This window comes from Bombyx mandarina, chromosome 23 (assembly GCF_030267445.1).
Source record: "Bombyx mandarina strain Sakado chromosome 23, ASM3026744v2".
Classification (NCBI taxonomy): Eukaryota; Metazoa; Arthropoda; class Insecta; order Lepidoptera; family Bombycidae; genus Bombyx; species Bombyx mandarina.
Window position 1 is genome coordinate 3,288,179 of NC_143229.1, and position 6,000 is coordinate 3,294,178.

The window sequence follows — 6,000 nt, forward strand, 5'->3', positions numbered from 1 at the left end:
GTTTTTCTACAAGAATTATAATTATCGCAGTAATATTTTAAATGCGAATGTGTGTTGTTGGCATACATTTCGCGCTACAACGGAGTATTAAAAAAATATGGGTCAAAAAGACTACCTATGTATCTTAGAACAGTTTCATTCCGAGGGTATCGTAAATGTACTTCACCAGAAGGACCATCAGGGTTCTCTGAGCATTAAACCAGCATACTGCAATGGCGTACCAGCATTTACTCGTAGTATAGCCTATTGTCCACATAAGACCGGAGAGGTAATTTTTACAATAATTTTCTATTAAGGAAACCCTTTATAGAGCAATTTTCATTTTACATTCGCGACCATCAATTCAAACATCCATAAGACATGGGCACTATGGACACATCAAAGGGAAAACTTTGATCATTATAATTTCGGTTGCCCATAAAAAAACTTTATAGAGCTTTCGCACAATCGCCAAGTCGGTCTATTCCGGATAATAATAATTATTCAAAGGTGATTTGAAGGAAATTTTATAGGTTAGAAAAAGTCGGACTGCGTTTGTCTTGTGGTTGAATGCTCGACTGAGTTCGCAGCCAATAAAGATGGTAGAAATGGCTTAAGTTTTCCAATATTGAAACGGCGATTTTTTTTGTGTTTAAATTGATTGATAAAGTTATCAGCTTAGTTTTTAGTGTCGCAGTAAGATTTAGAATGAAATTCAATTATTCTAACATTCAACAAGCGAAGCGGATGCTCCGCTTGGACATGTTCAATAACAGATCAAAGTACCATAATACTGTTACGCGCTGAGGGTTCGGGATAAATAAAATTTCACCGAAGTACAACTTAAAAACTGTATTCAACAATTAAAACACTTAAACACTTTAAAACACCCAACAAACACTTTAAAACTCTCAATTCGCTTGTTCCGCTTCGCTTCAGATGATCCGTTCGCTGTTTCGCTTCGAGTAGTTCCAATTACTGATTGCCTGCATGCCATCTCTACAACGCTTTTATAGCCGGTACCTCATCCCTAGAATTATCGAGAATATTTTACACATCTCTAGTAGTAGTTTCCATTATCCAAAAGATGGCGTTGCACTTCTCGAGCGTTCTGGGCGCTACTAGATCCTTCGATATTCGTTCGACTATTCGGCGATAGATGGCGTTACTCTTACAGGTGTAACAATACAAAGGAGAGTTAAGCAACACCTAAAATGTACAATTAGAACGCAACGGACTCGACTAGCTGACGAAATTATTCGCCATAGGAACTAAACATAAAGAAAATAGGTCTAATGAATCCACTTATCGGTGCCAACATGCAGGAGATATTCACGTGGAAATCTTATTTAAATTATTTTTTTTGTTATTTGAATTCTAAACATACGCAGGGGTCTAAAACACTTTCCTGGACAAGTCCGTACATTATATTGGTTAGGGGTTGATTGGTTTGTTCCAACTCAATGTGATTATCACCAAATTCTCCGACTATACCTTATAAGCGAAGTAAAGCGTAAAGAAAACAAGGTACAATAATGTCTACGTATATAAGATTATCTTTTGGAATTCAAATTGTTTTCTTTTTAATCAAATATCTCTTTACACACTGTAAAGTTAAAAAAGCTTTAATTTTTAATTTTGTTTTCGATATTTTCGTTCTAAATTTTCTGGCGCTTTTGATATTTTAATTTTCGTGAATCAACAGACGACTAGGGTTGTAAACGTTAGCGTAATAAACTCTAGATTTACTTACCCGTAAAAGCGGTTTTATTCAAGTCTACGATTTGGCGAAAATGTTAGCAAATATATATATACTACCTTTTATTATCTAAAATAATTTAGTTTATGTGTAGCTACATTGATCATTAGCCGAGTCTCCCTTTGCAGCATTTTTCTCTTTTGAAATCTTTTTATTTCTTTTGTTTCCAAGGGACGTATGCTTTTTTTTATTAATATTAAATTTTTGGTATAAAGATATTAATTGAAAATGGTGATTTTATTCATTTTAAAGTCTGAAGTGAACATAAAAAACAAAATTAGCTAACGAGCTAAAATTAGCAAAAGAGCTACCGAAGAATCTCATTGATTTTCCATCTAAGATTGTTCCGAATTTTTTATTCATCACATTTGCCAACTTGACTTCGATATATTGCTACCAGTCTACAATCACTTCCTCCCTTGTATTCTCAACTATATATATTCTCCATCACTTGGCCACAATTTTCAACGAACCTCACCACTACAGTACAAGGTCGCGATCAGGTTATTATTGGAGGCAAAATATGTTAAGCTCTGATGAGTAGGTGGTCTTGTCTAGTCTATTTCTACCGTGGTGCAGTGGTGCGTTTCGTTGATGAAGGAATATTACATGGTCGATGACGTTATACGCGCTGTAGTGTCTTCTCTTTATCAGTTATTACGAGGTGGTACGACTTCTCTGATATTATCATTGCTATTGTCAGAGTATACCTACCGAACGGCTTATTGACGCAGTCTTGTCTTTTTGTGTCACAAAGCAATCTTTCGTTACGTATTCTAAAAAATTGAGACCAGAAAGGACTCCAACTAGTATAAACTTGTCTTCACCGACGAGTATAGTAGAATATTCAGTATAAAACTGTTCTCATCGGCAAAAAGGATCTATTTTGATGTAGCACTTAATTAATACGACCGGTTAACGTTGTGTATGTGATCCCGCATATAAATGAAATTGGACTGTTAAGTCTTTAATGGATAGAGGTCCATTTAAGACAAAGCCTTAGAATACATTATCTTATTTGACAGTGATTAAACTGTCATTTAAATTTCTTGTATATCTGTCATTATTTGATTAGGTATTAAATGTGAATTAAACCCGCAAAATTATTTTTTGCGTAATTACTGGTGGTAGGATGTCTTGCGAGCCCGCACGGGTAGGTACCACCGTCCTGCCTATTTCTGCCGTGAAGCAGTAATGCGTTTCGGTTTGAAGGGTGGGCCAGCCGTTGTAACTATACTTGAGACCTTAGAACTTATATCTCAAGATGGGTGGCGCATTTACGTTGTAGATGCCTATCGGCTCCATTAACCATTTAACACATTTCGTCCGCCCATCTAAGCAATAAAAAAAAATGAAAAATTAATAATAAAAATAAAAAAAAAAAATGAAAAATCAATACCTAATCCTAAGCAATTTGAATTTCCATCTATACTAATATTATAAAGAGGAAAGATTTGTTTGTTTGTTTGTTTCGAATAGGCTCCGAAACTACTGGACCGATTTGAAAAATTCTTTTTCCATTAGAAGCCGACATTGTCCCTGATGAACATAGGCTACTTTTTTTTAATTTTTATTTTATTTTATTTTTTTGGTTTCATGTGTGTTTTAATGTTTCCGAAGCGAAGCGAGGGCGGGTCGCTAGTTATTAATATAAAGCATTACAGACACGCGGGGACATAAAAATGTATAAGTGATGAATTAAGTGATGAATGATTTTCCTCATACTTTTGTATATCAATAAATCTGAAACAATACACTCAACGCATAATGACATAAAAGGGAAAACAAAAAAAACAAAAACAAAAGAGATGACACTCATGAAAAATGTTACTAAAAAACTTCCTGATACAAGGTTCCGTAGCATAATTGTAGTCCTGGATGTATCGATATTAATAAAATGAGATAGAGCGAGTTTTATGTTCACCAGTTGCTGCTAAAATGAAGGAATAACAATAAGTTAGCAAAGTTTTACAGGTACTAAGTCTTTTGAGCCCGGAAGGATAGGTACCACTACGTTGCCAATTGCTGCCGTGAAGCAGTAATGTGTTTAGGTTTTGAGGGTGAGGCAGCTGTTGCACTGTAATAACTTGAGACTTAGAACTCATGTCGTGGGGCATTAACATGGTTCATGTTCTTCTTAATAAGATTAATAAGACGCCCAGTGCATTCGTATCTAGCGATGCATCGGTGTTCGAATCCTGCCGGCAGGTACCAATTTTTCCAATGAAATACGTAGGTACTTACCAAATTTTCACGATTGACTTCCACGGTACAAGAATAACATCGTGTAATGAAAATCGAACCCGCAAAATTATAATTTGCGTAATTACTGGTGGTATGATGTCTTGCGAGTCCGCACGGGTTGGTAACACCACCCTGCCTATTTCTGTCGTGAAACAGTAATACGTTTCGGTTTGAAGGGTGGGGCAGCCGTTGCACTAAACTGAGACCTTAGAACTCATGTCTCAATGTGGGTGGCGCCATTTACTTTGTAGATGTCTATGGGCTGCGTTAACCACTTAACATCAAGTGGACCGTGAGTTCGTCCACCACCTTTTTTTTATTGCCCTAGTAGGCAGATGAGCGTACGGCCCACCTGATGGTGAGTGGTTACCGTCGCCCATGGACTCCGGCAATGCCAAGAAAAACCATCACCTAAGCAATAAATAAATAATGTCTGTAGGCTCCGGTGACCACTTACTACCAGATGGTCGTACTGGCTGTCTTACTATGATGGCTTACTACCGAGCTCGTCCACCTATCTTTAGTGGTGAAAAATGGCAGTCCCACACAATTAACAGGAACTCGTGATTTTTTTTCCCAACCTATTTGCTGGTAGCCTAAGAGGCTAATCCAGCTAATCCCGGACATAAACTCATGAGTATTTCACGCTAGAAACATGGTGGTTCACACCGACTCATTACATGCTCAATTAATTGTATCCATTCACATATAATATTATTTGCTACAATTGTAGTTTTTTTTTTATTAACAAGTTACAATCCCACATTTTCCATCTACGTGTCAAAAATAGGTGACCAATGGGAGTTGCTCTAGTATGCATGTATTTTACGTCGGCGTTCATATTATTTATTAAACCTACGTAAAAGAACGCGAGGAGTATATTCTGATTTTGGATTGTGTTCTATATGTACATGACTTTACTTTCGTTCGTTTGAAATGTAAGATTAAAGAGAGATAATGTGCCCAGTACGCTTCGTAACTTTCATAGGAGATACCATGGAATACTTAGTAACGACTAGCTAACCCGGCAGCCGGGTAGCGTGCTTCGTAGTGCCTCAATCGATAAATAAAAGACACATCAAGGGGACACATCAAAGGAAAAACAAAATTGTTTGTTTTTATGTAATTCCGAGCTTTTTTATGTTTTCTCACCTTTTAAACTTTCCCTGGACTTCCACGAATAATTCAAGACCAAAATTACCCAAATCGGTCCAGCCGTTCTCGAGTTTTAGCGAGACTAACGAACAGCAATTCATTTTTATATAATATATAAATTTGTGCATATTTATTATTGGTGGTAGGACGTCTTGTGAGTCCGCCCGGGTAGATACCACCATTCTGCCTATTTCTACCGTGAAGCAGTAATACGTTTCGGTTTGAAGGGTAGGGCAGCCGCGGTACCTTTAAAAACTGAGACCTTAGAACTCTGGTCTCGAGGTGGGTAGCAGCGTTTTCGTTGTAGATGTGTATGGGCTCCGATAACTACTTAGTACTAGAAGGGCCGCGAGCTCGGCTACCCATCTAGGTAATAGAAAAGGCGGCGGGGCGCGTGAGAGACGCACAAGCCCGCCGCCGTCGAGCGGGGGCCAGGGAGGCGGATCTCGCCCTAGCCCTGGCCGTCTAAGTGTTTCGGGTCCCCCTCATATGTCGGTCTGGGGCCCGGCGAAGGGGGCCTAAGAAGACGACGTGCAAGCTGCTCTGCACGCGTTTTACGCAAGAGCATCCGGGTGATGGAAGGCCGGCTATCCTCGACCCACGCTGGTTCTGACCCAGCGGAGTATTTCGTAGGATAACCTATTCAAACCGGCGCCATCTAGGCGGGCTTCGGACAGCCTGCCGACCGAGAGGGCTGGTGGTCGTGGCGCCGACGATCGCTGGCCCGGCGTCCCGAGGGGGAGGGTGATGGGAGAGATGTGCTCCGCACTAAACGCTTCACTCTCCTCCCCTTGCCTTTTCATGAGTTCTGTCTCATGCGAGGGTTGGACGTTGGTTGTTGAGCGACAGGAGGTTTTAGTCGG